This window comes from Ranitomeya variabilis, chromosome 1 (genome assembly GCF_051348905.1).
Source record: "Ranitomeya variabilis isolate aRanVar5 chromosome 1, aRanVar5.hap1, whole genome shotgun sequence".
Lineage (NCBI taxonomy): Eukaryota > Metazoa > Chordata > Amphibia > Anura > Dendrobatidae > Ranitomeya > Ranitomeya variabilis.
Window position 1 is genome coordinate 1,142,533,922 of NC_135232.1, and position 18,967 is coordinate 1,142,552,888.

Sequence of the window (18,967 nt, forward strand, 5' to 3'; positions counted from 1 at the left end):
GTGGGATGACTTTTGCATTTTTTTTATCAAAATGATGTTAGCTAAGTACCCTATATAAATTTCATGCACTATTGCTGTTTATTTACTATTGGGTATTTACTTCATATGTTTTTATCTTTGTTTTTTTCTGTTCAGTGGCCAGTGTGATCGTATGCTTATATGCTGCATGCACACCAGATTGTATCCCAGTTCATTTCTTTAGGATTTTACATCTGAGCATATTAATAAGTGACAATGCTACTGGCTGCAATGCATTTAGGCAAAGCAATTGGACAAAAAATTGTAGCAAATAAGGTCATCATCTTGTCAGAAAAAGGAATTTAAACTATTTTCCTTGTCAACTTTCTCAGTTCAGGAAGATATGGATTTTGTGACAGTCAGTCAATATGTGGAAGATCGAGTTGGAGTCAAATTTCTTGAAATTCATGTATTTAATGCAAAATTAAATATTTTGAGAATCGATTTGCGCTTCACAGAAAATCCTTTATCATCACTATTTGCCACACTGCTGAAGCATCAATACCTATCACACCCATAATGCCCTGCAGCTATGATATTTTATGGATTATCTTATCTTGTAATGTGAAGGAACAAATTATGAAAGGTTCTCCATTTTGTGCTAGATTCTCCATTTTGTGTTTTTGACTCCATTTTCTTGTTGCTTAAAGATAAATTCTGTTATTTAATTAGGTAAAAGGTTACAGCTGCCATGAAGTAACTTTATCTTTTTGTTCACAAGCCTGGTATGCAACTAGGCTATGTTTCATAATTGGTATAAAGACCTTGAGTTTTCTGTCTCGAGCCAGATAATAGATTTGGGGGTGTATCACTATACAAGACTGAGGCATCTGTTAGAAAAACACATACTGTGCCAAAAAGACATGACCATATCTGTAGTTTCCATTTTTCCTGTATCCTCATGGGTTAAGTTTTTCCTGCATTCTTATAGGTTAAGAACTGTGAGCGTGTTCTTATGCTGATTGGTTGAAGTATAATTTCTGTGACAATGAAAACTGATATACAAAATAAACGGGGGCCAGAGATCAGCTCGATCCCCCATACACAGACACACGTCTCCGTCTGGTCATTTTCAGTTGCCGGCAACACCTTGTATATTAATTTGGAAATCACTGGGTTAACCGTGAAGGATAAATTTAAATCCTCCCTCAACAGTTGGCGCCCAACGTGGGGCTCCAAGCAGGAACGCCTCTGCCGCCCGGAGGACAACAAGACAAAGGACCCTCGGACCGGACACAGGCACTGGAAAATTGGGACTGATCATCCCCCACAACAACCACGGTAAGTTGGCAGTTATACTGTCCAGACTGACCGTTTGGTGTGGTTTTCCTGTGTTTGTTGCTGCAAAGAGGATCTGAGGTTTGTCCCCGGAGGTGGGATGATTTTTGGGTGGAATCATATAGAGGTGTAGTTCTGTTGGAAGCCCAGTGCTCGAACCGTACCTCATAAGGGACGGACACCCCGGATTGACCAGTGATGTAATTCTCTTTATAGTCAAAATATCCTGAATTCCTGATCACTGTTAGAATCAGGCGCGGTGAGGTGTTATGGTTTCCAATGGCAAGGAAACATCAGAAGCATAGAATAAACGGACAAGCTCTCGGGTGATGGAAACTAGAGCTGACTGCGATGCTAAACCTACACACCACACTAGAAGTAGCCAGGGGGCATTCCTGCGTTGTCTCTAGATGCCGCGCGCCAGCCGGAGAACTAACTACCCCTGGTAGAAGAAAACACAGTCCTGGCTTGCCTCCAGAGAATGTCCCCACAGGAGATAGCAGACCCCCACATATAATAACGGTGAGAGCAGATGAAAAGACACACGTAGTATGAAAGCAGATTTAGCACAGAGAGGCCCGCTAACTAAATAGCAGAAAGATACAACAGAGGACTTCGCGGTCAGCTGCAAAACCCTTCAAAACACCATCCTGAAATTACCTTAACTCATGTGACAACTCATGCCACTGGAGTGGTAATTTCAGCCCAACAAGAGCTTCCAGCTGCAGAGATTCACATAAGTGCAAACTGGACAAAACATACAAAAATAGACTTAAGGACTAAAGTGTCCAACTTAGCTGAGCAGAAAACTGGGAGCAGGAACATGCAACAGAATCACTCTGGATACATTTATGGCCAGCATTAGAATGACTGAGGAGCAAGGTTAAATAGGATACTCCCACATCCTGATAGGAACAGGTGAACTGAGAAGGCAAAGCTTGCAGGACACCAGTACCACAAGAGACCACCGGGGGAGCCCACGAACCGAATTACAACAGTACCCCCCCTTAAGGAGGGGGCACCGAACCCTCACAAGAACCACCAGGGCGATCTGGATGAGCCCTATGAAAGGCACGGACCAAATCAGAAGCATGAACATCAGAAGCTGTAACCCAAGAATTATCCTCTTGACCGTAGCCCTTCCATTTCACCAGATATTGAAGTCTCCGTCTGGAAACACGGGAGTCCAAGATTTTCTCCACCACGTACTCCAATTCACCCTCAACCAGCACAGGAGCAGGAGGCTCAACAGAAGGCACAAGTGGTACCTCATACCTCCGCAATAATGACCGATGGAAGACATTATGGATAGCAAAGGATGCTGTGAGGTCCAAACGAAAAGACACAGGGTTAAGAATTTCCAAAATCTTATAAGGACCGATGAACCGAGGCTTAAACTTAGGAGAAGAGACCCTCATAGGGACAAAACGGGAGGACAACCACACCAAGTCCCCAACACGAAGACGAGGACCAACACGACGATGGCGATTAGCAAAACGTTGAGTCTTCTCCTGGGACAACTCCAAATTGTCCACCACCTGCCCCCAAATACGATGCAACCTATCCACCATGGTATCCACTCCAGGACAATCCGAAGACTCCACCTGACCAGATGAAAAACGAGGATGGAACCCTGAATTGCAAAAGAAAGGGGAGACCAAAGTGGCAGAACTGGCCCGATTATTAAGGGCAAACTCAGCCAACGGCAAAAAGGAGACCCAGTCATCCTGATCAGCAGACACGAAACACCTCAAATAAGTCTCCAAGGTCTGATTAGTACGTTCCGTCTGGCCATTTGTCTGGGGATGAAATGCAGACGAAAAAGACAAATCAATGTCCATCCTGGCACAAAACGCCCGCCAAAATCTGGACACAAACTGGGATCCCCTGTCGGAAACGATATTGTCCGGAATACCATGCAGCCGAACCACATTCTGAAAAAACAGGGGCACCAACTCAGATGAGGAAGGCAGCTTGGGCAAGGGCACCAAATGAACCATCTTAGAAAAGCGGTCACACACCACCCAAATGACGGACATCTTCTGAGAAACAGGGAGACCAGAAATAAAATCCATAGAGATGTGTGTCCAAGGCCTCTTAGGAACAGGCAAGGGCAACAACAACCCACTAGCCCGAGAACAACAAGGCTTGGCCCGAGCACAAACATCGCAAGACTGCACAAAAGTACGCACGTCCCGAGACAGGGAAGGCCACCAGAAGGACCTAGCCACCAAATCTCTGGTACCAAAAATTCCCGGATGACCTGCCAACGCAGAAGAATGAACCTCCAAGATGACTCTATTGGTCCACTCATCCGGCACAAACAATCTACCAGGCGGACAACGATCAGGCCGATCCGCCTGAAACTCTTGTAAAGCACGTCGCAGGTCTGGGAAGACAGCAGACAATATCACCCCATCCTTAAGTATACCCGTAGGTTTAGAATCACCAGGGGAATCAGGTTCAAAACTCCTAGAATGGGCATCCGCCTTCACATTCTTAGTACCTGGCAGATACGAAACCACAAAATTAAACCGGGAGAAAAACAACGACCAGCGCGCCTGTCTAGGATTCAGACGTCTGGCCGACTCAAGATAAATCAAATTTTTGTGATCAGTCAAGACCACCACCTGATGTTTAGCACCCTCAAGCCAATGACGCCACTCCTCGAATGCCCACTTCATCGCCAAAAGCTCCCGATTACCGACGTCATAATTTCGCTCGGCGGGCGAAAATTTTCGAGAAAAGAACGCACAAGGTCTCATCACTGAACAATCTGAACTTTTCTGCGACAAAACCGCCCCCGCTCCGATCTCGGAAGCATCAACTTCCACCTGAAAAGGAAGAGAAACATCAGGCTGGCACAACACCAGAGCAGAAGAAAAACGGCGCTTAAGCTCCCGAAAGGCCTCCACAGCAGCAGGAGACCAATCTGCAACATCAGCACCCTTTTTAGTTAAATCAGTCAAAGGCCTGACAACGCTAGAAAAACCAGTTATGAATCGACGATAAAAGTTAGCAAAGCCCAAAAATTTCTGAAGGCCCTTAAGAGAAGTCGGTTGCGTCCAGTCACAAATAGCCCGAACCTTCACAGGATCCATCTCAATAGAAGAGGGGGAAAAAATGTACCCCAAAAAAGAAATCTTCTGAACCCCAAAAACACACTTTGAACCTTTAACAAACAGAGAATTGGTCCGCAAAACCTGAAAAACCCTCCTAACTTGTTGAACATGAGATTCCCAGTCATCCGAAAAAATCAAGATATCGTCCAAATACACAATCATAAATTTATCCAGATATTCACGGAAAATATTGTGCATAAAAGACTGAAAGACCGAAGGGGCATTTGACAGACCAAAAGGCATCACCAAATACTCAAAATGGCCCTCGGGCGTATTAAATGCGGTTTTCCACTCATCCCCCTGCTTAATTCGCACCAAATTATACGCACCGCGAAGATCAATCTTAGAGAACCACTTCGCCCCCTCAATGCGAGCAAATAAATCTGTCAGCAATGGCAAAGGATACTGATACTTGACTGTGATCTTATTCAAGAGTCTATAATCAATACAAGGTCTCAAAGAACCATCGCTTTTAGCTATGAAAAAGAACCCCGCTCCAAGAGGAGACGAAGAAGGACGAATATGTCCCTTTTCCAAGGACTCCCTAATATACTCTCGCATGGCAGCATGTTCAGGTACAGACAGATTGAATAGACGACCCTTAGGAAATTTACTGCCAGGGATCAAATCTATGGCGCAATCGCAATCTCTGTGAGGAGGAAGAGAATTAAGAGTAGATTCCTCAAAAACCTCACGATAATCAGACAAAAACTCAGGAATTTCAGAGGGAATAGATGAAGCAATGGAGACCAAAGATGTGTCCCCATGATTTCCCTGACATCCCCAGCTTAGTACAGACATTGTTTTCCAGTCAAGGACTGGGTTATGAGTTTGCAACCATGGCAATCCCAGCACCAACACATCATGTAGATTATACAGTACAAGGAAGCGAATCACCTCTTGATGGTCTGGAGTCATACGCATAGTCACTTGTGTCCAGTATTGTGGTTTATTACTAGCCAATGGTGTAGAATCAATACCCTTTAAAGGTATAGGAACTTCCAGAGGCTCTAGATCAAACCCACAGCGCCTGGCAAAGGACCAATCCATAAGACTCAAAGCGGCGCCAGAATCCACATACGCATCCGCAACAATAGAAGATAACGAACAAATTAGAGTTACTGACAAAATAAACTTGGACTGCAAAGTGCCAATAGCAGAGGATTTATCAACTTTCTTTGTTCGTTTAGAGCATGCTGATATAACATGAGTAGAATTTCCACAATAGAAGCACAAATGATTTTTGCGCCTATAAATCTGTCGTTCGCTTCTGGACAGAAAGCTATCACATTGCATACTCTGTGGTGCCTCTTCAGAAGACACCGCCAACTGGTGCACAGGTTTGCGTTCCCGTAAACGCCGATCAATCTGAATTGCCATTGTCATGGACTCATTCAGACCAGTAGGCGCAGGAAACCCCACCATGACGTCTTTTACAGCATCAGAGAGACCTTCTCTGAAAATTGCCGCCAGAGCGCACTCATTCCACTGAGTAAGCACAGACCATTTTCGAAATTTTTGGCAATATATTTCGGCTTCATCTTGCCCCTGAGAGAGGGCTATTAGGGCTTTCTCAGCCTGAATCTCCAAATTTGGTTCCTCATAAAGCAACCCCAAAGCCAGAAAAAACGCATCCACATTGAGCAACGCAGGATCCCCTGGTGCCAATGAAAATGCCCAATTTTGGGGGTCACCCCGCAGTAAAGAAATAACAATTTTTACTTGCTGGGCAGGATCTCCAGCAGAATGAGATCTCAGCGAAAGAAACAATTTACAATTGTATTTAAAATTTAGAAAACAAGATCGATCTCCAGAAAAAAACTCCGGTATAGGAATTTTAGGTTCAGACCGAGGAGCATGTAACAAAAAATCTTGTATATTCTGAACTTTAGAGGCAAGATTATTCAAATTGGTAGCCAGACTCTGGGGATCCATATTTCAACAGATAAAGTCTGAGCCATTCAGGGGTTAAGAGGAGAGGAAAACAGGAGACTGCAATTAGAGCTGGAGTGCAACTTCAGAGGAAGGAAAAAAAAAAAAAAAAAAAAGGTTTCACACAGTTCCTTTTCTCTCCTGCTTCAGCCTATAGATTAAACATTTAGGCTGGCCATACTGTTATGGTTTCCAATGGCAAGGAAACATCAGAAGCATAGAATAAACGGACAAGCTCTCGGGTGATGGAAACTAGAGCTGACCGCGATGCTAAACCTACACACCACACTAGAAGTAGCCAGGGGGCATTCCTGCATTGTCTCTAGATGCCGCGCGCCAGCCGGAGAACTAACTACCCCTGGTAGAAGAAAACACAGTCCTGGCTTGCCTCCAGAGAATGTCCCCACAGGAGATAGCAGACCCCCACATATAATAACGGTGAGAGCAGATGAAAAGACACACGTAGTATGAAAGCAGATTTATCACAGAGAGGCCCGCTAACTAAATAGCAGAAAGATACAACAGAGGACTTCGCGGTCAGCTGCAAAACCCTTCAAAACACCATCCTGAAATTACCTTAACTCATGTGACAACTCATGCCACTGGAGTGGTAATTTCAGCCCAACAAGAGCTTCCAGCTGCAGAGATTCACATAAGTGCAAACTGGACAAAACATACAAAAATAGACTTAAGGACTAAAGTGTCCAACTTAGCTGAGCAGAAAACTGGGAGCAGGAACATGCAACAGAATCACTCTGGATACATTGATGGCCAGCATTAGAATGACTGAGGAGCAAGGTTAAATAGGATACTCCCACATCCTGATAGGAACAGGTGAACTGAGAAGGCAAAGCTTGCAGGACACCAGTACCACAAGAGACCACCGGGGGAGCCCACGAACCGAATCACAACAGTGAGGTGATCGAAGATTGGGTAGGATGCGTAACTCAGGAATCATATATTTATGTATTTCCAGGGGTGTCCGGAGGGTTAAGTCTAAGACGCCCTCCTCCTTTCACTGAGTACCGCGTTTTTGGGTTGTCCCAGCGGGGGACAGAGAGAGACCCAGTGGAATAAAACCGTAAGGCCGTCGGTATTATGCACAACTAAGAAGGATATTTAGCTCTAAAGGAGAATCCGTTTTTGTGGAAGGAAAAGAAGTCTTTGAAGTTGTATTATGAATCTGATATTGTTAGCCCAAAAAATGGGGAAAATATTCTCAATTATAGGTTTTTCTAAGGTGTTCTGGTATGTGAATTGTGTGATGAAGGTTTCGTAGAAATTAATTAAGTCTAAGAACTGCTATATTTTGTGTCTGTGTTTGTCTTTGAAATATCCGATGGGAGGGGTCGCGTAGCTGCGCTATTGCTTGTCTCTTTTCTCTGTGTAGAGGAATGCTGTGATCTCTCTTATCTCTGTGTCCTTGGAATGGAGAGAGCACATACTGTAACGGTGTTCTCTGTATTTTCTCTGGTAGATCTGTGTCTTGTTTAAAGCGACAACATTGTTTTTAAGTAGAAAGAAATATTATAATCTGGAATTTGAAAGTGAAATCTAGTGTCTAGTTTTAGAAGGAAATTTGTAAGTGATTGGTAAAAGCAAGTTGAGTGGTTGATATATAGCAAATTGAGGATCAACAGAGAAAATGAATTCTGATTGTTTTTTGCTACGTTGAAAAATGAAAGCTGTCTACTCCTATGATAAAGTCTGGATGTTTTGTGGTGCAGGAAGGTATTGAGAAAGCGTTTGAGAATAATGTGTCAGAAAGACAAACAATTAAAAATGATGATCTGGAACAGGGGGTCTCCCTGCTTGATGATAAGTTCCCTCCCCAGCCCCATGTCAATTCTCAGATCAAGAGCTTGTTTTAATTAGAGTAGATAACAGACCCAATAAATATACTCTTATAAAACCTAACCCTGTGGGACCTTTCCCTGAAGTTACTGCTCAGTTCGTAATCTCTCCCTCATGTCCGGTAAATTTACTGGGGGCAGATTTATTATCACAGTTCCACTCCAGAATACAATTCCAAGATGATGGTCAGATGGTCCTTGCGTTATATAACTCCTATGCAGATGAATATAATGAGATCTGTATCCTACATGCCCTTCCCACAGTTATGATGGTCCTGATAGACCCAGATTCTCCCCCAATAATGCCTGTAGAACCAGTAAAAGTGTTTCTCAAACCTGGTGCCCCTTTTCCCAAAGTCCATCAGTACCATTTGAAACATGATCAGGAGCAGTGCCTCAAGGGGCAAATACAAATGTTATTCGATAATGGTGCCCTGATACCCTGTGTTTCCCCATGGAACACGCCCTTGTTTCCCATTAAGAAAAAGACTCCACCCGACCAACCCCCTGTGTACCGGCTGGTACAAGGTCTACGGGCAGTTAATGCAGTTACTGTTCCAGAAACTCCGGTGCCTAATCCACATACTCTTTTGTCCCAGATATCTCAGGATGCTGCTTGGTTCACAGTTATTGACCTTGCCAATGTCTTCTTCAGCATTCCATTACACCCAGATTGCCAGTTTCTGTTTGCATTCACTTATCAGGGATGACAATTGACGCGGACAGTTATGCCACAGGGGGCCCAAAAAAAAAAAAAAAAAAAAAGTCCCAATCAGTTTGCAAAAAATATGGGAGAGTGTCTTTTACCCTGGCAGTTAGAACACCCCTATGTCACGCTGCTTCAGTATGTGGATGATCTTTTGTTGTGTGAACAGACAGAGCAGGAAACCATTGTTGCCACTGTTAGTTTTCTCAAGTATCTGGCAGATCTGAACTGTCGGGTTTCGGCCTCGAAATTTCGGTTCTGCCTTGGTCAAGTGATATTTTTGGGTCACTGTCTCCTTCAGGGTGCCAGACACCTCACAAAAGAAAGAAAAATAGCCGTCAGCTCCCTTCCTTTACCAAAAGATGAGACTGAACTCCAGCGTTTTCTTGGACTATGTACTTATTGTTGTCAGTGGATACCGGACGCATCCCGTATAATGCAACCTTTCTACAATGCCCTGAAAGACGGTTCAAGATATGCTGATGATTTTGGCAGATTCCACCCGGATACGCTGTTACTACGGAAGATACTGTAGTGCACGGAGCTGCACTCCCTCCCTCACTGTCAGCACAAGAAGTAGAACTTCAGGCTCTGCCTACTGCATGTGTTCTGGCCAAAGACAGGCGGGCTAATATATACACGGACTCACAGTATGCATTTGGTATTGCTCATGATTTAGGAGCCCTATGGGCCAATCGAGGGTTTATTACCACCGCCGGGACTCCAGTGAAGAATGCTGAAGCTGTTAAAACCCTCATGGACTCAATCAAATTACCCACTGATGGTCCATACCCCACACGATGTATATAGTATCCCTAACCAAGTATAATCTAGCCACATGTCCATGACCAGACAGCTGCGACTTCGGTGTGCTATTCTCATGCCTACTAATGTGACTTTGAAAAGGTGCACTGTCCTAAACCCCGTTACTCTTCTCCTAGTTCCTATGGATCCAAAGGGGGGAGGAGTAGGTGACATGAAAAAGGACACTCTTTTTCATTCTAAAATGGATCCAGAGGAACAAGATTAGGTTTCCAAACCATATGATGTCTAGAATTGATGTCTCAGGAAACGGCTGGTCTCTAGTGTGTCTATTCTAATGCTGATTTTGAGCTTTTTGTAGATGGATCCTGTCACCAAGATGACCAAGGACGCTACTGTACCAGATATGCTGTGGTCTCAGAACATGAGGTAATCAAGGCAGAGTCAATGCCAGCTCATATGTCTGCACAAGAAGCAGAGCAAACTAGCAGAAGGTAAGACTGTAAATATCTACACTGATTCCAGGTATGCTTTTGGCATTGCACACGATTATGGGCCTATCTGGAGAGCCAGGGCTTTCCTGACAGCAAATGGCCACCCCATTAAACGTGCTGAGGCAGTCCAGCAACTTATGAATGCACTACAGCTTCCCACCCAAGCAGGCATCATAAAGGTAAAGGCACATACCAAAGGCACTGATGGACGAACAAAAGGGTAACGCACTGGCAGACCAGGCTGCCAAGAAAGCAGCAAGCACTCCTGTGGCCTCTAGAGTACATCACCTAGACACCCCACCATCTCCACTTGTGTTGAAAGACATCTTAGCCCAGTTACAAGAACAGGCAAGTAAGGAGGAGAAAAATAGGTGGCAAAGGATAGGGGCTTGCTCTGATACCGTCACTGGGCTATGGGGGAGGGGTGAAAAGGTCTGCCTACCACAGGTACTGTACCCAATGATGGCACAGGTTCTGCACGGGAATGTGCACCACTCGAAAACGGCCATGTGTGACACCCTACAGAAACAATGGATTGCCCCCGAGTTTTCCACCTGCGCAGAAAGGCAGGTACAGAGCTGCATGATATGTGCCACACATAATCAGAGTAGGACAGTGAAAACCCCATCCAAGCACACTCCCCGGCCCTTTAACCAATTCCGGAGACTGCAGATTTATTATATTCAGTTACCCAGGGTAGGGACGTATGAGTATGTGTTGGTCTGCATTGATTTATTTTCAGGTTGGCCAGAAGCCTACCCAGTTGCCAAAGCTACGGCTAAGACAACGGCGAAGAAACTGATGGCTGAGATCATATGCAGGTATGGAGTTCCTGAAGTCATTGAAAGCGATCAGGGTTCCCATTTTACTGGAGAGATCATGTCAGAGGTAATGGCAGCACTGGGGGTAAGTCAAGCATTGCATACTCCATCCGCAGAGTAGTGGAAGAGTGGAGAGACTAAATGGAATTTTTAAGCTTAAAATCCAGAAGGCAATGACAGAGACTGGTAAACCACGGACAGAATGCCTTCCTCTAGCTTTGTTTCCAGTAAGATATACCCCAAACAGGAAGACAGGACTGTCACTGTATGAGATTCTGTTTGGCAGGAGCCCCAATCTTGAATGTTTCTTTCCACAACAGTTGCAGCTCAAGTACCAGGACTTGACTAGCTATGTGCAGGCCTTACATGGACACCTTGCCAAAGTGCATTTAACTGTCTTCAGTTCTCTTCCAGACCCAGACAAGGTTCCTGGACACCATCCCTTTGTGCCAGGAGACCTGGTGTATGTGAAAAAGTTTGTGTGCAGAGATTGTCTCCAGCCGAGATTTGGAGGACTTCACACGGTGATCCTGGTTACCCGCACTGCAGTAAAATTTGAAGGAAAGAGCACCTGGATCCACGCCTCACACTGTAAAAGAGACCGAACCAGTGTTTAGTCACAGTAGTGACTGAAGGGAAATGTTGCTGTTGTTTTTGATCCTGGAACTGAGGGCCATCCTTGCCCCTACCTCTTCGGCCCCTATTGTAAATAAGAATTCTGGCCCCACTATTCTCTGGGTAAACCTGACAGCCCCGGTGAATATCTGGCGATTTGATTTCTGTGATGTAGTCAAGTGCCTCGAGACTGAACGGGTGGTAGAGGGGATCATCCAGTTTTATATATGTGTTACCAGAAATGACAACAATAACTGTTATTATTAGACAGATGCTGCCTGGAATACGGGAGATGATTGGGGATATAAATCTAGTGAAGCCATGTTCCCAAGGATGGGACGGGTAGCAGTCTTTGTGAGAGAATGCATCTAACAGCCCTTCTGCAACCACTTAGGGGCTGTAAATGGGGTAGAAGCTGTCACCCCCTCCTCCTAAATCTTGAAAGCCCCCAATCTGCTGACCTGCAGACATTTGTACTGGGAAGGCATTATAATTATGTATTTAGTAGTGGATACCATGGGAATTTAGGCCATATACAGCTCCGGGATATTAGCTTCAGACCAACCATGACCCCTGTTACCAGTACAGCTAAAACAGGCCCAGGTGAGCGTTTGCAAAATGTAGTTAATGAAGTGATACCCATTCCAGGTCTCAGTTGGCAAGAAGTTTTCTCCATAGAAACACAAACAGCCCCAAGGAAAAACCTATGGTTAGAATGGGTGAGATACAATGTAAGAGTCCAGAATATCTCTGTAGGATGTATTGCTTGTGCTGCTGCGAATACACACCTCTACACACATGCATTGCTTTTTCCTGATGACAACACCACTGCCTGTGTCATGAATTTGTTGAAAGGTTTGAAGTCCACTGATTGCCCAGATTATGTCCCACTAATTCATAAGGAACCTAGACTAAAGGTCCCAGGAGAAGTAACCGTATTAGCTGACAATTACACCTGCTATAATTCCCACGACACCACAGGTATACCAGTAGGGATCTTCAAGACAAGTTTCTGCAAAGAGAACAGTTCTCTAGATACTGATTTGCTAATTAAACATACACAATATATGTACACCAAAGATACCTGATGAACCTACCAGAAAGAGGAGAAGTCTCGATCAGCTCCACATGAGTTATGAAGAAGATCCACTAGTATATATTGATGCCATTGGAGTGCCAAGGGGGGTGCCTGACCAGTTTAAAGCCCAGAACCAGATTTATGCCGGCATTGCTTCTATAATCCCACAGGTGCAGATTAATAAAAATGTTGAATGGATCAAATATATATATATATTACAGTGAACAAAGATTTGTCAATTATAGCTGTGATGCCTTCCAGGGTATAGTTGAGGATTTGGGCCCTAACACTTGTATGACCCGTGCTGCTACCCGACCTAAGAGAATTACACTGAATCCTGTCCAGACATGATCACATGCAGTGATATAAGAAGCTGACACAGGATTGTGGTTGGTGGATAGTGGGGACATTAACTTTTGGGAGTAGGCTGACAGTAATCCTTTTGGGAAGGAGCTGTAGACCAGTATGTCATGTCGCTCCCACCACCAGAGAACCAACCACATCAGGTAGGGTAAGACAGATACAGGAGTATTATCCCTGGAGGCCCTCTGACTAGCTAGCTATGCAAAAACAATTGGCTGACCCTGAGAACCAACCTTTCTCATTTTACAAACAAATAATGACATTATGATAGATGTATAAGTACACCTGGGCAGGCCTAGGTAGTTAGTGAAAGCAATCTCGACTGGCACCTTCCTCAATCAAGAAGTAGACCCACCAGAGTACGATGGTACTGATCCAGGGGAGATCCCTAAGTATGTCCCCCTCAAGAGAGTAGACAAAAACCCCCATTCTCAGATGATGCTAAGAGATTTAGTTTAGGGACAGTGGGAGAACTCCATGTGAGGTTAGTGAAGGGTTCAGCTACCTGGAGGCCTATCGCTAGGGGAGAGTTTCTGAGGTGTCTGGATGAAGAAATCCACCTCCCCTTTTCCCATCACATGGACAGTCTCGAAGGATCTTTCTTTAAGGGAAAAACTTAGTGTTTAGGGGGATTGTCAAGGTGAAAATATATTTTCTTATATACTTTTTGTACTGCTATATCTTAGACTGTGAAATAATAAGATTTTTCCCTCGCTTGTAGATATTAATGAAACGGTATTTAAAATGGCTGGTAACATGGCACCAGTCATGTGAAGACCAGTACCCCTCGAGCTTAGAGCTCGGGATAGTATCTCTGATGCTGGACAATAATTAACAAAATTTATCTAGGGGGGAATGTGAAGGAACAAATTATGAAAGGTTCTCCATTTTGTGCTAGATTCTCCATTTTGTGTTTTTGACTCCATTTTCTTGTTGCTTAAAGATAAATTCTGTTATTTAATTAGGTAAAAGGTTACAGCTGCCATGAAGTAACTTTATCTTTTTGTTCACAAGCCCGGTATGCAACTAGGCTATGTTTCATAATTGGTATAAAGACCTTGAGTTTTCTGTCTCGAGCCAGATAATAGATTCGGGGGTGTATCACTATACAAGACTGAGGCATCTGTTAGAAAAACACATACTGTGCCAAAAAGACATGACCATATCTGTAGTTTCCATTTTTCCTGTATCCTCATGGGTTAAGTTTTTCCTGCATTCTTATAGGTTAAGAACTGTGAGCGTGTTCTTATGCTGATTGGTTGAAGTATAATTTCTGTGACAATGAAAACTGATATACAAAATAAACGGGGGCCAGAGATCAGCTCGATCCCCCATACAGAGACACACGTCTCCGTCTGGTCATTTTCAGTTGCCGGCAACACCTTGTATATTAATTTGGAAATCACTGGGTTAACCGTGAAGGATAAATTTAAATCCTCCCTCAACAGTATATTGGTGATCAGTACCTTGGCCATCACATATCAGCAGATACTAGTTGAGTACAGTTTATAGAGTTGCCTTTCATCTCTAGTGTCACTGGGTATATATCTCTATCCTGTAGAGTGTAAGCTCTTATGGTCTGCAGGGCTCCCTCTCCCTTTTTTTTCTCTCAGCCCTACCTACTCTTCTGTAGTGTGTAAGCTCTTCTAGTCAGCCCTATCTACTCTTCCGTAGTGTGTAAGCTCTTCTAATCAGCCCTATCTACTCTTCCTTAGGGTACTGTCACACTCTGCAACTTTCCAACGATCACGACCAGCGATACGACCTGGCCGTGATCGTTGGAAAGTTGTTGTGTGGTCGCTGGGGAGCAGTCACACAGACCGCTCTCCAGCGACCAACGATGCCGATGGTCCTGGGTAACCAGGGTAAACATCGGGTTACTAAGCGCAGGGCCACGATTAGTAACCCGATGTTTACCCTGGTTACCATCGTAAAAGTTAAAAAAAACAAACAGTACATACTCACATTCCGGTGTCCGTCAGGTCCCTCGCAGTCTGCTTCCCGCTCTGACTGAGTGCCGCCGTAAAGTGAAAGCAGATCACAGCGGTGACGTCACCACTGTGCTCTGCTTACTTTACGGCCGGGAGTCAGTCAGAGTGGGAAGCAGACTGCGAGGGACCCTGACGGACACCGGAATGTGAGTATGTACTGTTTTTTTTTTTTTTACTTTTACAATGGTAACCAGGGTAAACATCGGGTTACTAAGCGCGGCCCTGCGCTTAGTAACCCAATGTTTACCCTGGTTACAAGCGAATGCATCGTTGGATCGGTGTCACACACACCGATCCAACGATGACAGCGAGAGATCCAGGGACGAAAGAAAGTTCCAAACGATCTGCTACGACGTACGATTCTCAGCAGGGTCCCTGATCGCTGCTGCATGTCAGACACAGCGATATCGTATGGATATCGCTGGAACGTCACGGATCGTACCATCGTAGCGACAAAAGTGCCACTGTGAGACAGTACCCTTAGTGTGTGAGCTCTTGTGGAAAGCAGTGTCCTCACTTTCTCCTATAAAGTATAAACTCTTAATTTTACCAGGGTTCTCTCTCTCTCTATATTCCCCAACATGATTTTTTTTTAAGCAGTGACAAGCTTTCCAGTATTGGGATTTGAACAAATTTGCTTGCCTCAAATTAAGTTTTCAGGGAAAATTCAACAAAGTTAGAGAATTCAAATTTTCAAAAATTTTCTCATCTCTTACTATTTGTTCAAATTAACAAGTTTAGAATTTTGGATAAAAAGGATACACTAGCCAAAAATAAATTGAATAAAGCAAAAGCTGAAAAAATAATTTGAAAGGGCTAGTCTTAAATTATCTCTTGATTAGCACAGATCTCTGCAGTCTCTTTACTTCCTGTTTGCTTGTGAGGCAGATGTCTCCTCCCAGAGTGATATTTCTGAGCTAAAAGCTTTGTTTTGATGCAACATATTAATGGTTTACCAGTGCTTACTCTCAATCTGCACTTTTGCTGCTAGATTTGTTTATAGAGATGGCTTTGCATTTGAAAATGTGCAAAGCTCAATAAAATGAGAGCTGTGATTAGGAAAACTGCTCTGGAATCTGGTGATGCTGAGTGGTGGGAGATTGTGATTATGTTGCTCCTACAGTATATAGAAAAAAACGGGTTTAAGGAGTTTGCTGGGATCTTAAGGGTTAACTCCTCATCTGGAAGGAATATACTATGCAAACTTTGCCAGGCTCTAGTGACTAAGCTCTTGAAAAGCTTATTGAAAACTTCTTGAAAACAAGCTGTACACTATGTAAGATAAAAGCGTTTATGGCAGGGGAATAGCAGCATAAAGAAAAAGCAAATCCTTTCCAAACTTGCTTATTTTAATGCTGTCTAACTATATCAATTTATTTAATAACATGAGAATACAAATTTAATTTGAATTAAAGTTTAACATTGTGGCAAGAAAATAATCTATATACAATCTAAAATAAGATAACCAAAAACAGATACATTTTTATTTGGAAAAAAAAGTACTTGACGCAAGAAGAGTCTTCAGAAGAGAACTAAAACAGAATAAATGTCTACAGAGATTTTGATGTAAATAAAATGTCATGGCAATTTCAAAAGATTTGCTCATCTCACCAATAGGTTTTCTCTCAATGGATTTCAATACTTCTGAACATACTGCTAGTGATAGAGTACAGCTGTATAAAATGGTATCTAATTAAAAAAATTTCCTGCATCATTTATTTTAAATTGTGCCTTTTTTTATGGACAATTATTTTCTTACCTTTCTTCTGTATACATTAGTCTTATTTCCTTCTTTGTCTGTTCCTCTCATTTGTAAGGTTTTATACATGTCATCCAGTGCTTGAGCCATCATCAGTACAGCCGTGTACACTCTGTATGGCACTCCATCAATAAAATAATGGCTGTGATTTGTAAAACGTTCTTCACCAGTGCAATTATGAAGGGGATAAGAAATAGTACGCCGTAAAAGAGAATTCTTACGATCATTTCCTGATATACAATGCAGAGAAGTTATCCAAAGATCTTCTAGAATTGGATCATGTGGGTGAGTGGATGGATGAAAACTTAAAACCATTTCCTCCAATCTATGACAACTGTACTTAAAAGAGCTAAATATGAGGCTGCAATTAGTCCAATGTCCAAACAAATGGACAGCGTCATGTGACCACGATGTCGAAAAGATAAAAGTTTTGTTTGTGGCAATTTGTGCTGCATGAACTCGAATAGTCTTCACCAGATCTTTACTTGTGCCACAAAGTAGAATAATTTCTGCTTTTAAATTCTTTAAGACAGATGGATGTACCATTTTTTTTTGTGTTGGAAAAATTATCGCTTCAATACATATTCCAGATTCTCTCAGCTCTGTGCTAAGAAAGCGAAGCTCTCGTTCTCCAACATCATCATTTGTAGCAAAAATACAAACCATGTTCCAATTAAAATACATCAACAACTTCACTAAAGCCACAAATTGCATCTCATTATCCTGGACTGTTCGAAAGAAGTGTGGATACGATCTTCTATCACTGAGTATAGAGTCTCTTGCCCCGTAACTAATCTGAAAAAAAAAAAAAAATGTTTGTTATTAAAAAAACTTGTTTCTTCAACAATAAATATAATGTAGATTTAACATTTCAATTAAAAGAAAATAAACTCAGAATACAACCATGGTTGAAAGTGTTTGTACTCTTGAAATTGTTCCTGAAAATTGAGTAATTCTCCCAGAAAATTGCAATTAGACACGTGTTGTTATACTCTTTTCTATTTCTTCTGTGTGTATTGGGACAACAGAAAAAAATGATACCAAAAGGCAAATTGGACATAAATTCACACAAGACCCCAAAAATGGGCAGGACAAAATTGTTCATACCCTCAACTTAATATTTGGTTGCACAGCATTTGGAATAGATAACTGCAATCAATCTCTTCCAATAACCATCATCAAGCTTCTTACTCCTCTCAACTTGAATTTTGGACCACTTTTCTTTTGCAAATTGCTCCAGGTCTCCCATATTTGAAGCCGCCTTCTCGCAAAAGTAATTTTAAGGTGAACAATGAGATTTAGATCCTGACTCATTGCTGCCATTTCCGAACTTTCCATGGCTTTGATTCCATGCATTTCTGTGTGTTTCTTGAATGTTGGGGGTCATTGTATTATAGGGGTCATTGTCATGTTTGAATACTCATGACCTGGGCCGCAAACCCAGCTTTCTGGCACTGTGTACTATGTTGTGGCCCAATACAAAGGTGACATCAACCTCACAAATATGAACCTCACTTGCCACCGCAACAGGGCAAGAGGGAATAGCTGAGCAAAGTGCCAGAATTGGCGCATCTAATAGATTTGCCTTTTCTGGACAGCTGTGGGCTGCTGTTTTTAGGCTGAGAGCTTCAATATCCATCACCCCTTACCAGCCTGAGAATACCATTCCCCTGCTCTCTGCTTTAGCAAGACTGGTTGTCAAAAAATACAGCATGGGGACCCCTCTATTCTTGATAATCAGCCTTGCTAATGCTGACAGCTGAGGGTTGCAGCACTCAGCTGTCAATTTTGCCTGAGTGGTCTCCTTCAGACCCTGGGAACCATCCAGGATAGCTTCCGATACTTGTGTCCCATTGACTAGCATTGGTATTGGGTATCGGTATCGGCGATATCCGATATTTTTTGGATATCGGCTGATCCCATCCGATACCGATACCTTTGAGTATCAGAAGGTATCGCTCAACACTACTCCCTAGTCCTATCCTCAAGTCGATGACCCTTCCAGTTGACCCAATAAATTTTATTGCCGTGCACCACCTTGGACCCGACTATAGTGTTAGCTTCAAAATCGTCCGAGGATGTATCCGAACTCCAAGCAGGAGTCCCAAAAAAACGGATCTGTTATGATCCTTAGTGGCTGAGGATCACAGAATAGCCTAGCTAAGATACTGAACA